At 34.2% G+C, this 20,079-nt stretch overlaps 1 protein-coding gene and 1 long non-coding RNA gene across 2 annotated transcripts in view; both read right to left on the reverse strand.

Annotated features, from left to right (window-relative positions):
• LOC126811001 (uncharacterized) overlaps positions 1-20,079 on the reverse strand; it is an 82,628-nt gene that overhangs the window by 19,088 nt on the left and 43,461 nt on the right. The window lies entirely within an intron of this gene.
• Positions 11,444-15,254, reverse strand: LOC126811002 (uncharacterized). The gene is made up of 3 exons (XR_007675350.2): positions 14,922-15,254; positions 12,221-12,352; positions 11,444-11,520 (listed from the first exon to the last, which is right to left on the reverse strand). It is a non-coding gene; the product is annotated as an uncharacterized LOC126811002 (long non-coding RNA).

Below are 20,079 nucleotides of genomic sequence, written 5' to 3' on the forward strand. Positions count from 1 at the left end.
GGGGCTCGAAGAACGAGACAAGTCATATTCCTACAATCTTGCCAACAATCCCGTTCCCTAACGTTATTTACATCTCAACGACCTTGACAAAATTGAGCTGGCTTTAACAAATAGATTTAGCCTATTCCACAAGACAGTGATGTCAACAAACGGGGACGCTATATTTTTATCTGATGAGCATACGCAATAAATACTATCGGTGTAGACTTGAATAACCAGACGCTAGAGTGCCATTCGATTGAGATTTCTGGCGTATTTCGCCGAACATAACTGATTTGAAATTAGAGTAAAACGGAAACGATTGAATGTAAATCAGTTTATATATATATATATATATATATCCATATTACATTATTATATGCGCTGTGACCCATATGTGTCAATTTCACGAACCCAAATATTAGCGACTTAGCTTCTTAAGTCTTTAGTTTATAATTGGTGAAGAAAGGTAAACTTTAACCACGATTTTGAGTTCGTCCAGCGAGATGATATAAAAAGACATAACGCTCAAGATGTAATTTACATTAAGGAATTATTGAGCTCTATCTGATTAAAATACAGATCTATATTTCGTTTCGTTTTTTTATACTTTCGATGGCCTACACTACATGAAGATCTGACAAGTTGTACTCGAAGGTCGTGTCAGGGGTCGTACGCGCGGCTTTTGACCCTATGACGTCAGACATTGATTAATCCATAGAAATATATATCTATAAAAATATATATTTCTATTTATTAATCAATCAGCGTTGACGTTTCTAGTGGTTTACCCACAGTTCAGTGCATGGCACGCAAAGAAGTCGCCGTAACAGACCGTTTCATTGGCTTATCCCTCGCTTCAACCAAAACGCCGGTAATATAACAACTCTTCCAGATCCTAGTGTAGTAAAGACAAGTAAAACGAAATTTTGAACTATAAAAAACGAAACAAAATAGGATCTGTGTTTTAATCATATTGTATTGAGCTTAGATTACTCACTATTCACTATTTCGCAAACCAGTATTACAGTCTTGATAATACATCGTCATTTTTCTTTACAAATCTCGCAATGTCACGTTATTTCAATACTTTCATCGTTTTTCACTTTTTATGTGCCAGCAATAAATATTCACCATTAATGCAGTTTCAAGGAAATACACCCCGTTTCAAATCACATTAATCAGTTACCAAGGAACTAATACTATATTCCCCCCGCAAAATACAATTTAAAATTCCAATCAGTTAACCTTCGTGAAAATAACACGTTCGTCGTGTGCAGACTATTAATATGGTTTTAATGTAGTCTGATGTTTTCTTTCACTTAGTTATATCTTAAAACTGAAAAATAAATTAGAAATAAAATGTGTCTAGAAGACAGTCTAGTTTCACAAATACAATTATATCACACTGTAGTTATATAAGAATTATAGGTCGCAATAACTCTAGTTTAAATAAAAATGAAATATAAAATCTGCACAGTTTCACTTAATCATCTATATTGGTTTGTGTCGCACAATTTTACAGTTTTATTAAATAGCATTTTGGTGTTTAAATATCTTACAATTTGATTTACAGACAACATTTAATATACCCACAGAGAAAAAAGTAACGCAACACTCCTATTTGCATATAGCGCTATATATTAGCTAATTTACCGTGCGTTTTTGAAGGGCAAGATAGGGTAGGAATGGCCTGCAGACGCAGAAAATCAACAACGACACGCACATGGTGAGAAGAGGATGATTGTTAAAGTGTAGAATTACAACCCTTTCGAGGATCTCTCTTTGGTACCGTTGACCACTGCGATTACCTCTGACTGTTAACAGTGGAAGCTTCCACAAAAGACAACACCAAATGGAACATGCTCTAGGATGCCATGTTCCAACATCGCAATACCTCTGTTCTACCTTCCGTCATGTACAAGAGCAAGCGAATCTCCTCCGGTGCGAGAATTTTTGGCTATAACTATAACGCCATTTTCTAATAATGACGATCTTGGTAACATGCTAACCGTGCAGCCTTATGGTTAGGGTCAGGTGACAAAAGAGGTCGTCTTTGCGCTGTAATGGGTGGTCAAAACCCCATTGTGAAACCCAGACAGTAATACAACGATTTTAAAACTTTCCTCAATGCAGTGGTTGATTTCCCATAAATATGCTTTTCATGACGCAAAGGATGCTTGCTTTTCTTGAGCCTTCATTTTCATTTCATTTCATATTTATTTACGTAATAAATTTATCTTAAGCGTATAAATATTATGGTGTTGCGATACTTTTTTTTTGGTCTATAGAATTAATGATATCAATTTTAACAAACATTAGGCATGCAATGTGAAAATGCGGCTTCTCATACAAAGTTTTTGCTTACTGTTGACATTTTCCGTTTTATCCCTTGAAATTCTCATGGTATTAATATTCATTCCAAATACCCTTCCTTTGGTACAGCAAATTATGAATAATTATGTTTTTAATGATTTTAAAGCTACGAATAATGTTTTCCTTTGACTTACTGTTTAAATCTGACAGCTTTATTACTGCAATTTTTCTTTGCCTCGAACAATGATGATGTCTTTCGAAAGACCGTTTTGACCTTTTTTCGGGAAAGTATTAATCGCCCATTGACTTTTCTTATTATATGCCATACTATCAGATCTATTTCACCTACAGTACATTTTGATCTTAAGTGTTCAGATGCCCTTGACAGTAATGCATGGAAATACAATTTATGGTATAAAATAAGTTACAAAAACATCTTTGTCTAGTAATAATCAGAAAAAAAGAAAGGACATTATACAGTGATATATCACTTGTTAAAAGAAATAAGTTTTCAAATGCAATCATAATAACAGGTTGTTATGTGTAGGATAAAGCACGAGATTGGGGTTATGCTGGGGAAAGAAAGACTGAAGAAAATAACCCGAGAAAAAGAAAAAAAACAAGGCCCGCCAGGTCGAGTTTTTTCTGTCACGGGTTTTTTCTGAAGTCTTTCTTCCTCAGCATAACCGAAGTGGAGGACTTTATCTTGCTTATAAACCGTCTTTGTTTACATGTATGCAAGATGAGAATATCCCAGAATTATCGTAAGAAAAACCTTATATCATGTTTTCTTATGGGGACCCCCCCCCCCCCCTAACCTGGAAGAATAACCCGTTACAGGTTTAAAGAACAACTTTCAGGAGAATAACCCAAAATTTCCATGTATATATCCAAAGCCGTCCCCGACTTTCAGACCGCAAGTTATTCCGGGCATAGAATATACCCCAAAGATCAAAGAGATTTACCGTTACAGGTTTATAAATCCGAATAATTTGTCCCGGGGTGCGTAAAATGAAAAGGCCTTCCCGCCATATGATGGTAGTTGGGGTCTTATTCATTGAAACTTAAACTAAAATAGTTGAAGGATTCAGTCCTTCGATTGGCTGAAAACGAACATCAGTATTAGGATTTTAACGCGGAAGCCAATGAACAGATTGAACTTTTAAATATTGTAGTTTAATTTTTCATCAAAAAGTCCCATGCTTCTGGGTTGTACTAACTGAAAATGATTACTAACTGGAGTGCGAATTTGTATTAATTAAGTATGGGGGAGCTAAATCAGAAAGACATTTGTACGTGATCAGCATTATTTAAAATCAATTCAGATTGAGGTAGAAAGGCAATGGAAGCAATTGGACAGTAACACACTAAAACAACTATTATATGGAATAAATATCACTGGTTACAAGCAACGTTTCGGCAAAGGTACTCTCGTCTTTATCAAGCAAATGACGACTTAATGATAAAACCCTAAGTATTTATATAGTATATAATAAGAAGCCATAAATGAATATATATAGCAAGAACAGTTTTACATACACGAATTGCAGAATTCCGAGAAAGTTCATTGGAATTTTCGGGCATGGTTTCCCACTTGTCAGTGGTGCAGAGCAGAGGGTCTGGCAAAGGACATCCTATACACATTGGCATGCACGTAAAGGGACCATTGGTAGTTGGAATTCGATATAAGAGTAGGACACAGCGCAAAATTTCCGTCATAACACACTCTATGGCGTATGCCCATCTTCATTAGTCCAGTCAGAGCATAACATTTCATTTCCTTGTTTAGGTTGCCATCTTTATAAATGTTGTATCTCATACTGTTTAACGTGATGACAGATTCCCCTACTTTGGAATCCGATCTTAAAAACCACACTAATCCACCCTGATCATATGTCATCATTTTTATGCAAAAACTGCCAGCAAATATTTGTCTACATTGCTGATATAAAAAAAGGTAAATGAGGAAAGACTGTTTTAAATCATTATTGTTCTTCTGAATAAGTGTGCATATAATGAGTTAAAATCCATCAAAAAGATCTATGATCTAGCTCAACAAAAAGTCTGCAGACAACAAAATGTCAAGATAGGGTTTTTTTTACTGTCTCATGATACTCTTTAACCAGATGTGTTTTCAATAATCTCTTGAATCCACGTTCTTGTCTCTTTAAAATTATTGATGTAGGCCATGTACTCAGATGGATTAGAAAGTATATAAATTTGTTACCATGCACGCCTCGAGTGTCTAGGTAATAATATGTTTAACGCTATAAATATAATAATCTTTAAATGGCATTTAGATAGAGTAAAAACAAAAACACATACTTATGGAAAACAGCTACTAGTGTATTTATGACGACACTAGGGAATACTCGTCGAAACGTCGCCTTATATACACTAGTATGTATGAGTTTTTGTTTTTGCTAAATTTAGTTCAGCTCAAACATGTACTCATAGAGAATTACTAGAATAATAGAGAACTCGGTGATAAAGTGACATAATATTTTTGTCTTGAATCATCCAATACGAAGACTTTAGATGATGCATTTTAGACGTGTATAATCAAGACTAGTGTCTAATTCATCAGTATGAACGTACTATTGACAAAACGTGCTAAAATATATAACTAGTTTGTCTAAGAGTGACTTCAAGAGCAAACCACACCTCTACCTCTAAGTTTGTCTATATTGACATTTTCCATGGTAGATAACATAACCGGATGTCATTTTTGGGGCAATATGAAAGTTTCATAAACTCCGATGCGTAAAACACGTGTAATTTATATTTAAAGATTCGTTATACCGTTTGCAGTTTTACCAATAATCTCAGAATCTTATAGTTAACCTTCATGTATTTATGCCAATAGATACTTGTTCAAATTAGTTAATACCTTATTTTCACCTTATGCAAATCTATAATCGCTGTGTCTAAATATAGTATCGATATATTTATGATTAAAATCTGATTAAAAGCCGTATGAATGAAATTGTATGGTATAATGCGTGACGTTATTGAATATGATGAAAACATAGTTGTTCATCTTCCAGATTCTAACTAATACATGTAATAGAAAACAATGACCTTGAAGGACAAAACGTCAATCTTAAATGTTTTGGAAATAAATATTTTATGAAGACTTAATAACACCCCTATATAATATTATTATATAAATATATAATTGATGGCAGACGAGAAACAGACATTGTTAGTAAGTAATTACCAATCTATATGTAAGATATTAAAACTGATCGATAGTGTCAGACCTCTACGCTATGTCAGTGAGCTTATTTATTCATACTAGTACTCTATAACAGCAATATGTACCTTTAAATTGTATTGGGAATATTGCACTTTTAATACTCAGGCTGTTCTACATATCACATGGGATAATAACTAATAGATATATGTAGATATATGTACTTTTAATACCCAGTCTGTTCTTTGTACCACATGGGATAATCAGTAATACATGTCTGTATTTTTAATACCCAGGGTACCCCGAATGTTCTTCCCCGACTGGGCTAACAAATTACTAGTAAAACACAAGCTATTTAGCTGCTTAGATTACTCTATTCAATATTAATCATCTTTGTGACAGATCGATTCATATTAGCACTCTCATTTCATTGGTTTTAACATGTTAATGAGTGCTTATTAAAACTCTAACATAAATCGTCATTTTTCTTCACAAATCTCGCAATGTCACTTTATTTCAATGCATTCATCATTTTCATGTTTTATGTGCAATATCTACTCGCCATTTTGACAGTTTCATGGAAATACACCCCGTTTCAAATCACATTAATTAGTTACCAAGGAAATAATACTATATTCTCCCCACAAAATACAATTTGAATTCAAATAAGTTAACCTTAGTGACAATAATACGCTCGTCGTGTGTAGAGTATTAATATTGTTTTAATGTAGTCTGATGTTTTCTTTCACTTATATCTTAAAATTGAAAAATAAATTAGAAATAAATGTGTCTAGGAAAAAGTAGTTTACGGATATTCTTAAAGCGCAACACAGTTATCAAGGAATAAAAAAAAGAGCACCATTTCTTCAAATGGAATAAATAGTTCACCATAAACCCAGTTCAGATATAAAATGGAATGTGAAAACTGTAAAGCTTCAGTTACTCTGCTATATTGGTTTGTGATGTTTTACAGTTTTATTGAACTCCATTTGTTAGAATTATAATATCTTGCAGTCTGCTTTTCAAACAATTCTTAATATAGAAATAATAAACTGATTAAAGCAATAATAGAAAAAAAGTTTACAAATAGGCCACTGTTCTTTTGAGTCCAATTTAAACACCTTTGTTTTATCCTTTGACCCCCCCCCCCCCCTGTAAACTGGTTTATCATAAAGAATCAGTATCAACATATCCAATAGTAGTGCAGGAGAACCGCACTACACACAAAAGACAAACCTGCGGATAAGACAAACTAACATAGACATTGCAAGAAATCAGCAACAAATGGATCCGTCGACTGCATTGTGGACATTATGTCTTTGATTTAGAAGATTACTATATTAAGAATACTAGCACGAATAACTGCCATTCAATGGTTTATATTCTTAACATGGAAATTAGTTTGCATCCCTTGATCGTGTGAGCTATTATTGACAAATTTTGTAATGATTCATTACCATGTGTTGTGAAACGTATAAAATCTGAATACACGGAAACAGTTTATTTAATGATTTTCAAGCAAAAGATTTTTTTCATGTTTGTTTGATATGTTCTTGGGTATTTCAATATACTGAGAGTTTTTAGAAGCCTTGTATATCGGACTACGTAATTACAAATCCAACGATAACATTTTTCACTGTTTGGAAAATGTCATTGTTGATATGTATTCCTGGATATTATTGACCTGATTTCCTAGCATTTATTTTAAAATTTATGGTAGCCACCTTGAAATGTAATCCAGCCATCATTTGTAGCACCATTTTGTTATACGTCTACAAGGACATAATATCAAATGTATTTTCAGTCTCCTCGTAGGAATAAGACCACATTTCCTTTTTATTTTACGTCTTTTTTGCAAGAATCTCTTCAATAAATAGTATTATTATTATTACAGCATATTTATAGTGCGCCCTTTCATATAAAATGTTCAGGGGCACTTCACAAAGTGACAATGCAATCATAAATAAACAGCAAGATTATGGACATGTTAACAGTTAAAAGCCTGATTAAATAAATGTGTTTTAAGTTGTTTAGAGATGTACAACATCTGAAACTAAATGGTAGATTATTCCATAAAACAGGTACTTGATAACTAAAAGAACGCTGACCATAAGAGACTAGTTGAACAGTTTTGGGCTTTAAAAGTAGTTTATCTGATGTACGTAATGTTCGGCCAGGTGTATACAGTTCTAAAAGACCTGAGGGGTAAACAGGAGCTAACTTATTTTAACACTTAAAAGTAAGTAATAAAATCTTAAAATCAATTCGAAATTTAACAGGTAAAAAGCGTGAATTATATAAAACAGGAGTTATGTTGTCGCAGGAGTTATGGTATGTGTCTATACCAGAGATATAAAAACAGTTAAATAAGATTACGTCGTCTGTTTCTAATCTGTATCCAAGATTTGCATAATGGTTCTACTGACAAAACATAACTCTAACATAAATAGTCCATTAACTAAAGCGGGTCACGGTGTCTAAATGGGTAAGACGCTGGCTCGCTAGCCTGGAGGTCCGGTGCTCGATCCCTGCATTGGCCGAGAAAGTTCATCCAGATTTTCCGGCGTGGTCCCCCCACCCCCCTTGTCAGTGATGCAGGACGTACTGCCTGGCAAGGACAGCTGTCTAGTCGTTCGGATGGGACGAAAAACCGTGAACACATTGGCGTAAAAGATCCTTTAATTGACAGATGGAACTCGATATAAGGGTAGGCCATAGTGCCGCTATCCGGGCAAAATTTCCCACATTAGCCGAGTTCGGAGCAAAACAGTCGGACGTTAAATCCGATTTCATTTCATTTCATTTCATTTCCATTAACTAAAAACAATACGTGACGAGTCGGTGTAATGATCACACACAGAATCAAATGTCTAATTTATTATTTAACTCGTATATTGTATTATATTTGTCAATATCAGTCAATTTCAACATTAAGTAAAACCAAGTGAAATATAAAACGTGAAAGTTTGGGTTTCTATTAATCAGTTAGACAAAAAAGTCTGCAATTATCCATTTCTCACAATTTCAATTATAGGCAACTATTTGAACTGTTAGACTAAGCAAACATTTAGATAGGGTAGTGAAGACGAAGAGAGAGAAAATAATCGTTTCGTGCTTCTTTCTGATAGAATTTTATCAAACAAATGAAAGCGTGATTAGACTGTTAAAGAGACATATTTAGGTTTCAAGAAAACTATTCATTTCTGTATTGTAGAATGCTTGCTCAAACATGTACTCATAGAGAAATACTAGAATAATAGAGAACTCGGTGATAAAGTGACATATTTTTGTCTTGAATCATCCATCAAGATTCAATACGAAGACTTTAGATCGGGGGTGTCAAACATGAGGCCAGCGAGCCAAATCCGACCCACCAAGGGTTTAAGTGTTTCCCGTGGAAGAAATTACAACAAACTACCGTGTCAATAAATAACTATTATTGTCAGAGAGTTTAAATTAAAAGTTTCCGAATGTTAACAATGTTTTTGCGGTTGTTTCTAAAGTGTAAAATTAAAAATAAATGGCTAATTTGGTCCATTTCAAAGTATTGTATTGCATTATAATATATAACGATTTTAGGCAAATAAATTAATACAGTTTTCTTTATCTTGATATTTTTGTATATCTCTGGCCCACTTGATGTAAAATTTTAGTTCATGTGGCCCCTGAATCGAAATAAGTTTGTCACCCCTGCTTTAAATGATGTATTTTAGACTTGTATAATCAAGACTATATCTAATCGATCAGTATGAATCCACAGGCGTCTGTAACGTGGAAAATATTTCAAAAATAACATTAAGCTATGACTACACTGAAAAAAAACTTGTGTTGAATCAACACAAACTTGTGTTGTTTTCAACACAAGTTAGGTGTCTCTATTTAACAACACAAACTTGTGTTGAAACAACACAAACTTGTGTTAAATGTTGAAACAACACAAGACTTGTGTTAAAATTTACCAAACAACACAAACTTGTGTTGCAACTTGTGTGAAAATCTACACAATACTTGTGTTGAAACTTGTGTTGAAATTTCTGAAACTTGTGTTGAAATTTCTGAAACTTGTGTGGTTTCATAAAAACTTGTGTATAACCACCACCAAAACTTGTGTTTTATTTTCCCTTAATTTAGCAATCTTTCCCATGCAGCCCCCACCCCTTTTGCTCTGTTTAACCTGTAAAGTTTGATAAATGAGGTAACAATAATTTTATTTGTTAAATTATCATTTATTCATAAAATGATAGGAAAAAGTAAATTAACACCACCAAATCAAAACTAAATAGACATCATTTGAAATGTTAACAGAAAAACAGAGATATAATTCTAATACTAATAAAAATTTTGTTATACTTTGCTCCCCCCCCCACATCACAAAATACAAAGTAGCTATTTAATTTTTTCTTTACCCGAAAACAAGAACTGAGAAAAGAAAGATCCCTACCCCATACCCCAAAAATATATAATTCAAATATATCTAAATTTAATAACATCCAAACCAAGCCCTAATTAGATTAATTATGCACTAAATTGAAATACTTTCAGAAACTGAAAAGTGCTACAAAGTCATATTACAAGTGATTTGTGAGGCATCTAGAAATAACTAGCATACACAGAAAACTAACAAAAGAAAAATGCACTATTTTGCAGGAGTAATAAAATGATGTAGAACCTTTTCCTCATTAAAAAAAACAACAAACAAAATGAATATTTTGTACATAAAAGGAGCAAAGCATCAAGATTACAGGATTGAAAAATAAAAAAATATCAGAGAAAATCGCAAACATTAAATAATATGTACAAAATATATATAAATAATCACAAGTCAAAAGCAAGGAGGAGTCACTGTGGTTCAGTGAGTATAAGGCATTGGCCGAGAAATTTCAATTGGATTTTCCGACATAGTTCCCACACGTCAGTAGTGTAGGACATGGCAAGGGATAATTGGGTATAAGCCCGGAATTGAAACTACCCCCACTGCGTTTACTTTAAAGAACCCTTGACAATTGAATTATCTGACTCAATGACAGACCTTCTGATCCAATGTGCGTGTGTTAACCATTCGGCCCTCCTGGGTTCCATTTAAACAACCCTTGACAGTTGAAATATTTGATATAAGAGTAGGTTGTAGGGCAGAATCACCATATTAACACAGAAAAGTAGGATCTTAAACCCTATTTCATTTCATAAGCAAGGGAAAGTCACCTTAATGTAGGTCAAGGTATTTTGTAATTTTGGGTATATTTGATCTACATTTGGTTTCTAGATTATGCCTATTAAATACTTTATGATTTCCGACCAAATTCTAAGTGATTAATATGTCACCTTACATTCTATATTATACATAAATTTCTGTAGAGAATTAAAATCTAATTGTGTTTGGGAAGAATATTTAACAGTAAAAACAAAAAATAAATATTCAAAAATTGGGTCAAATGCATTCTTTTCCAGAATTTTAAAATAAATTGATGCTTGGGATCTCTTGTTATCATACATCAAATAATCTTCCAGCCTAAAAAATAAAAAGTAGGCAATAAGAATACTTTCTTACTATTTATGGTTCACAATGTTTAAATAAACAATTTATTTTGCCACATCGAGACTGAGTCTCTATTTTGTTTCATCTTTGGGTAACACTTATTGTGTCTTGTCCAGTAACAGACCAAGGCAGATTATTATATTTTATTTCCATCGACAACAAATTGGATATTACCTATTAAAATCTATTTGAAAAGTAAAATATTGTCCATCAATTTTATACTGCTATTTACTGTAAAAATACACATAGGGTCTATCACAACTTGAAGAAAATCAATGGATGTGATTGTCAAAAATCAAGAATGCCAAGACTTGAATAGGAGAGTCCTAGGTATTTCCCCAAGAAGAATAACTAGATTACCAATCAAGTGTATAGAACTAGTTGATGATTAAAAATACAAATATGTATGTTACTTACATTTTACCTGATTATCAAGCTCTGTGAGAAAAAGTTTCCATAATATGAATAGCCATTTTCAACTGTCTTGATCTTTCTGATGTAGTTAACGGAGAAAAAAAACATACTATGTATTAGTTGACTTAAATCGACTCGACAGTTAAAAGATGAAAGTTTTAATTTAATTACATTGCATTGTAATGTGTTGGTTTGCTTTGTCACAGATGAGACAAAATGAAAAAAATGAAATGGAATGGGGTTCGGCGTCCTACTGTTCAGCTCCGACTGGGCTAATGAGGTTGGGCATATGCCATACAGTGTGCTATGAGAGAAATTTTGCCGGGTACCGTGACCCTAAGGCCTACTCTTGTATCAAATTCTAACTGCCAGGGGCTATTTTACATGCACGCCAATGTGTACACGGGACCACGTTTTTTTGTTCAATCTGAACGACTAGACAGCTGTCCTTGTAAGGCCCTCCGTTCTGCATTGTCTTACTGCAAACCCGCGACCTTAAAATATGCGAACCAGTGTCTAACCCACTTGGTCACCGTAGGTCCCCACAGATGAGATAGTCATATCTACATGTATCTGGACATAAGTAAGATTCTGTCTGTGCACATACATGTACTTCACAGTTTTACTATACTAAACTGAATTTTAAATTTCAAAATATTAAAATGAAATTAAGGTTTATGTCACATCAGCTCCAACCGGGCTATATTGTGCCAAACACATTATGGTGAGATTCTAAAATACCACAACAACAATCTTTTCTATTAGAATTGAACACTCACCCTCAAAAAACAACTATGAGAAATCATAGGTGCTCAAATCACCATTTCTTCAGCTCTTTTTTTCCCATATTTGGGTTTTTTGACTTATTTTATTATATGATCTTTGATTTGCTATGGCATCTAATATGGAAACTGAAAAATATAAATATGTGACATGTAATTAACTGTTTAAGATACCTTACCATATACAAACTGTGTGATATCTAAAACCATTTGAATCCCGAAGATCTTACCGAAGCCGTGAAAATCTGTTTTAATAACCCTTGTTTGTCATGTGACTGGACTGTCACAGTAATTAGAAGAGAGCCATGTGGCTTAGTGTGTAAGGCACTGGCTTGCTACCCGGGAGGTTGCAGGTTTGCTCCCAGTGTTGACCGAGAAAGCTCATTTGGATTTTTCAGCATGGATTCCCTGTCTAGTCGTCATGGTGGCTTAGTGGGTAAGACGTTGGCTCGCTAGCCTGGAGGTCGGGTGTTCGATCCCTGCATTGGCCGAGAAAGTTCACCCAGATTTTCCGGCGTGGTTCCCCCTTGTCAGTGATGCAGGATGGAGGGCCTGACAAGGACAGTTGTCTAGTCATTCGGATGATACGAAAAAACGAGGTCCCGTGTACACGTTGGCGTCCACGTAAAAGATCCCTTGACAGTTGGAATTCGATACACCGCAGTGCCGCTGTCCGGGCAAAATTTCCCTCATAGCACACTGTGTGGTGTATGCCTGTCTTCATTAGCCCAGTTCGGAGCAAAATAGTAGGACGTTAAACCCCATTTCATTTCTAGTCGTTTCAATGGAACACAAAACCTGAGGTCCAATTGGTGATACCCACTCGATATAAATGAGTGGTGATTGGCTAATGCTTCGGCGAAGCGGACAGCCGGACACACCACTCAAATACAATTCGACCAAATATATTAAACATGTTTGATTCGGGCGTATGTCAGTGGATAAACTAGGTGAAGTTTAGCGCCAATTGATTCAGCCGAATCCTTTGGCTAGTTTATCCAGCACTGACGATTTAAGTTTGTACTTTCTTTATATGCAAATATCACATTTGAAAGAGGCTGTAGGCCTACTTTCTTTATATGCAAATATCTTATTTGAAATAGGCAATTATTATGTGATTCCCCACTTGAATGTGACTAGGAATAAGGTCGCCTGTCCAGCCTTGTGGGTTTTCTCCGGGTCCTCCGGTTTCCTCCCTTTGCTAAATACCCCTAGGGTGTATTCGAAACAGTGTTCCGGTGCAGAGAACGGACGGAGAAGGGGTTCTTGTCGGACTTGAGCAGTCTGGAATGCGTTCACGAACACGTTCCCGTTCTCAAATCCCACACTACCTCATAGCTGGTGTGAGGGAGAACAAACATGGTCGACGTATCGATAACTGCTGAGAAAACAGCATCATGGGTGCATTTATTAATTTAAAAGTTTAATACCGTTCGAAAATTGGATGTAGTATGTGGCCAGTATAACATCAAATAAGTTAGGTTGCCAGGCAACGAAACATATGCCCACAGCAGTTTAATCGTTTGCTCAGTCAACAGGGATTGTCGCATATTCATTCTTTTGTAGGTAATGTGGGCATTTACAAGAAAAGATTATAATTTTTGTCGTTTGTGGGTTTACAAAAGTTCTACAAACTGAAACAAGGGCCTTAATTGTTGAAATTTGACAGCTTTTTTGTTTTGTGTTTTACTAATTTAAATAATGCATACAAATCGGATGATAATTTTGTTGTTCGCGCGTTCACAAGGTTCGAAAAAGTGAAACAAGGGCCACAACTCTAGACATAATTCACGGAAATCGCAGAAATTTAATAGACGTCTTCGTTTTACTAATTTAAAAGATGCAAATGAATTTCACAAAGTGAAACAAGGGCCATAACTCCAGAAGAAACTAACGGAAATTATTGAAATTAAATAGGATTCATCTCATTAAAATAAACAACATATCAATTTCAAAATAATCAGGTCTGTAGACGACGGACAAACCTACGGACGAGGGCGATGACAATATGCGACCACATTTCCATGTGGGCGTATCAAAAGGTGATGTAATCGTCATCCAAAGAATTGAAAAGGAGTAAAACGGAGTCATAATTTATCATAAGTATGCTTAATAGCGAAGTCAATACCAAACAAGTTATCGTAACAGATTGTATAAATTTAATTCATCTTGTTACCATGGATACCGTTCTCTCATGTTCGAGACTCATGAAAGTGTTTTCATGTTCTTCAGCCGTTCTCGAACCTGCGCGAACACTGTTTCTAATACACTCCTACGGTACGCGCAAGCAAATCATTCAAATAAAATTGAACAATATTAGCCTCAAAATTACCTAGCGCCAGTAAGTATAAAGGATCTATCCGACAAACACTAACAACAACTCTAGGTTTATGCAGAATTAATATAACACAACATACACAGATGGCAATAGAATGAGACAGTGTTCAGGAAAAGGGCGGAAACGGAAGAAAAAAACCCGTCCTACTTGATTCTAGGACATAAAGCATGGGCCTACTTGATTCGACCAATTTAATACAAGGAAATGAATGGCATAGTTTGTGTCAAGTGAATTTAGTGAATTTTAAACCCCATTTACTCGCCCTCTCTCTACAGAGATAAATACTTTTCCTGTTACATACAATAACAATTATTGGCCATTATATAAAAAATATATTAAAAGGAAATGAAATTCTGTTACCTGTTTTTCTTTGTGTAGTACATGCTAACATCAATGACTGGAAAAAAAATAACGAAACTGTAGAGAAACTTCTGAATCATTGAAAGTCTAATTATTAGGCCTACACATTGATGACATTGATATAAAAAAAAAGGCTGATTTGTTTGTTGTTGTTTTTTTCTTTTACAGAAATATTAAGATTACATTTCAAATAAACAACTAACACAAAAGTTAGTATCTAGCTATAGTCCATGTCTGGATATACATTTCTCCTTTTTTTTGGCCCGAACGTCTATAAAAATCAAAGATGGCGGCCAATAATTGCAACCGGGCATTACTATAAAATCAAGACAGATTCTTACCTGCTGGTCCTGGTCGGGGGTTTCTTGCAATTATAAGTATTTGAACAACGGTGTAGCGCCGATTAGCTAATAATAATTAAGCACGATTTCAGAAAAATTAAGACAGAATCATTAGATTGCTGAATTAGCGGAACACTTTTAGAACACATCAAAAAAGATTTCTTTGTGGCGCCATTATATAAATAGAATTCCGGTGCAGTCAGTGGCAGTGGTTCTAAATCTGACTGTTTTAAACGAAACGAATTATTATATACATAGAAGCAATATATACATGCTAAATTAAATACATTTTTTGTAAAAATTTACAAACCTGCGGTCTGGTATTCTATGTGACCATTATAATATTTTTTTTAAAAATATCACGGCTAAAGCACTCTGTTGATGCTAACGTCACTACATCTAACTGAATGTCGCTGATATAATATCAAAGAAAGAATTTGTCGCAATGACTAAAGTTTTGATACTTCTTCTTAGTTAGTTGTATTTTACGTCCGCTTCCACCGAAGTGATATCGCAGACAAAAAGTATAGATAACTTGGAGAACCATTATATCAATAAGTCGATTATGAGATACACGTGGATGATCAATTAAATTTGATTGGTTACTTTTCAGTTAACCAATACTGTCCAATTTCGATTACATCAACCAATTACATTATTAAGAGTTTTACTCATTTTTTTTGTTCATTGCACATTGAATCAATTTTCGAAAACACCAGGGTGCTGAAAATCACATGTACACTATATATTCATTTGGTCTATCAGTTTATTGGGTCAATAAAAAAAGACAGACATTTTAACTATACAGACAACTTAACACCAATTAACATTCAAGTCTGTCTGGCAATTGTCTGATTAATTGGTACTCACTCCCTTCCAGTGAAGAACAGTATGTGATTTTCGAGATGTGAATTAAGCCCTTTATTACTTTTCTTAAAACTTGACGACTCCCGAATTCAGACTTTGTATGGAGTTTTTTTCTTAAAAAGACAACAAATCGTGGAAGGTACACATTACTTGTGTTAATGATATGAAAAAACACACAAGATTTTATAAATCGACACAAGTTTGTGTTAATGCAATGCAAAACAACACATAACTTGTGTAGATTAGTTTTAACACAGGTACTTGTGTTGAGATCCAACACAAGTGTTTTTTCAGTGTAAGTATAATGTCTAAAGTCTGTTAAGTCCATGTTCGTAAGCGAGATTACCAAATAACTGATTTGATTGATAATATCGCTGACGAACATGGACGTAACAGATTTAAACATATACTTAGATAGCTTGATGTTATTTTTGAAATATTTTCCCCGTTACAGGCGCCTGTGTATGAATCTACTTTTGACAAAATGTGCTAAAATTTATAACTGGTGTGTCTAAGAGTGACTTTGAGAGCAAAGTAGAACTCTATTTTCGAGAAAAGTTTATCTTTCTATGTTAGATAAAATGACCGGATGTCAGATTTTGGGCAACGTAAAGGTGTTATATACGCCACAATGTAATACAATACACATGTAAATTATTTCAAAGATTCGATCAGTTTTACCAATAATCTCAGAATTTGATAGTTCACCTACATGTATTTATGCCTATAGACATTGTTTTCAAATTAGTTAAAACCGAAAACGAAATGAACTGTTGTTTATAACGTCCGACTGTTTTGCCCCGACTGGGCTAATAAAGACAGCCATACGCCGTACAGTGTGTTATGAGTTAAATTTCGCCGTGGGATAATTGGTAATACGTGTCTGTACTTTTAATATCCGGGGGTTGGATGGCCGAATGGTTAGCACGTGCGTGCTGTATCATAAAGCCTGTCATTGAGTCAACTGGCGTGGTTTCGAATCCCCGGTTGTACGTGACAAGGAGTAGGGTCGCTTGTCCAACCTCGTGGGTTTTCTCCGGGTCCCCCGGTTTCCTCCCACTGCTAAAGACCCCTACGCGCAAGCGAATTATTGAAATAAAAAATAAACCGTATGTTAGTGACGAAATGACTTAGTTTGTGTCGAGTGGACGTTAAACCCCATTTCTCTTTCTCTCTCACTTTTAATATCAAACATGCACTATGTATCACATGGGATAATTGGTAAAACATGTTTGTGGTATTAAACAATATAAAGAATATAATACTCAATACCCTTGTTTTTCTAAATATCACTTGGTATAATTGGTAATACATGTGTGTACGGTATAAATAATATTACACTTTTAATGCCCAGGTTGCTCAACATATCACATGGGATAATTGGTAATACATGTCTGTACTTGTAAACATTAGATCATGCATCTTTTAATAATTAAATCCAGTTGGTCTTGTTATGTATTCATCTACGAATTGTACCTTTAATTATGTGATAGTACACACGCACATACCAATCTTAGCTACTAGCAAGAAGCTACACCTTCTCGAATCAAAGCCAAACTGTCGTTCCATATGGCTAAAAGTAATAACCAATAACGTGTCACACAAGAGGCAGATTCTGCTTAGTCTTCCCAGAACATTTGATACTACTTCAATTTTTGTAAGAAGCCCCTTTCATCGAAATGAAATTGGGTTTAACGCCCTACTGTTGTGCTCCGACTGGGCTAATAAATTACTAGTAACACGCAAGCTTTGCGCGCGGAACTATTTAGCTGCTTAGATGACTAGCTATTCACGATTTCACAAACCAATATTTCAGCCTTTGTGACATATCGAATCATATTACCACTGTCATTTCATTGGTTTCAACATGTTTGAGTGCTTATTAAAACTCTAACATAAATCGCCATTTTTCTTCACAAATCTCGGAATATCACGTTATTTCAATGCATTCATCATTTTTCATGTTTTATGTGCAATATCTACTCGCCATTTTGACACTTTCATGGAAATACACCCCGTTTCAAATCACATTAATCAGTTACCAAGGAACTATTATCCGTTCTCCAACAAAATACAATTTGAAATTCCAATAAGTTAACTTCTTGAAAATAACACGTTCGTCGTGTGCAGACTATTAATATTGTTTTAATGTAGTCTGATGTTTTCTTTCACTTATATCTTAAAATTGAAAACTAAATTAGGAATAAAATAATTTGTCTGAAAGAAAGTAATTAACGGATATTCTTTCAGTAATAAAATTAAGGCGCAACGTAGTTATCAAGGAATAAAATAAACAGCACCATTTCTTCAAATGGAATAAATAGTTCACCATAAACTTAGTTCAGATATAAAATGAAATGTGAAAACTGTAAAGCTTTAGACAATGTTATTGAACTCCATTTGTTAGAATAATAATATCTTGCAGTCTGCTTTTCAAACAATTCTTAATATAGAAATAATAAACTGTTTAAAGCAATAATAGAAATAAAGTTTACAAATAGACCACTGTTCTTTTGAGTCTAATTTAAACACCTTTTTAAACTAGTTTATCACCCAATAATACATTCTACAGTAGATATCGCTTTTGTGATAAATTTCATAATCTACTGCGATATCTTCTGATATCGCTTTACATGAATTTGATTGGTCAGTTAAAAAGAAACTACTTTTTTTGTATTTTCAAAGAACAGTTCATTTTTTTTTATTAAAAATAACTTCTTTTTTTTTTATTAAAACGGAATTATTTTTTTTTTTTATTAAAAAGGAATTATTTTTTTTTATTAAAAAGGAATTATTTTTTTTTATTAAAAAGGAATTATTTTTATTTAATTGGCCTTGATGGAAACACTTGGTCAATGTAAAGGACTTTACATACATTATGCAAGAGCAAAATCTGATTATTGCAAGTCTTAATTTAGGCTTCAGATGTTATAGAAATTATAAATTAGATCTTTATTTAAACAACAAGCCCAAAATCAACTCTGTAGACCCACGGATGGCTCGGCTACAGCTCGGATTTAAATAGGATTTCACTTATCAATTAATTCAAATATGGCGCATCCTGATGAGAATACGTCAGTTAGATCGAGGCTAAATGATAGAGTGTACTTAGCGAGGCCGCTGTAGAGCGTTTGCGCATGCCATTGAAAACTTTACTTGATAATCGAGATATGTAGGTGGAGTTAACGCCTGTCAATCAAACGATCAGCCACGGTGAAGGCACATTTCACTACCATTTCTAGTCAAATATTACAAAGTTGATAACTATGTTCAGAATAAAGTAATTTGACTGAAATTTTCAAAATATTCTTCTTTCATCATCTACTTTTGAATTGTTATAGCAAGAATGGCCAATTCTCTGTAAAAATCTCCCATAATGTATCTTTGACACTGCTGTAATGGAAGCAAATTTCTGTTCCAAATTATGACTGGTCAATAGTCCGATTAACATCCAATAGGTAACTGCTTAACAATATCATTACGCTTTAAACAGAGCTCCAAATTGGACCAAATATGTTTATATAACATTAGGTCATGACTCACGATTTTATTATACCCAATTAACGAGTGCATAGCAGAATATTACAGAAAAACTAATTGCGTGACAAACGAGGCTATCAAAACGAATACAATGTAAACAATACTGTTTGGAGACAAACAATACTTTCACCGTTTTAATACCTTAAATCACTGTCCAAAGTTTTAGGGAATACCTCAGATTGAACGAAGGGCTGTATCATATATATGTTGCTATACTTGGGATAGATTTGATTGGACGTGAAGATAGACACACTCCCTCAAAAGCTCAAGTGTTGGAAGTCAATCAGGCAATGACCAGAGAGGGATTTCAGTACATCTTATAACATTTAAGAACGATCCGAAATAAATTTTGGAATAGACAAAAATGTAGGTGAGATTTCAGGGTATTTGATTTGAGGAATGAATACGTG

Source organism: Patella vulgata, chromosome 2 (genome assembly GCF_932274485.2).
Source record: "Patella vulgata chromosome 2, xgPatVulg1.2, whole genome shotgun sequence".
NCBI classification, from domain to species: Eukaryota; Metazoa; Mollusca; class Gastropoda; family Patellidae; genus Patella; species Patella vulgata.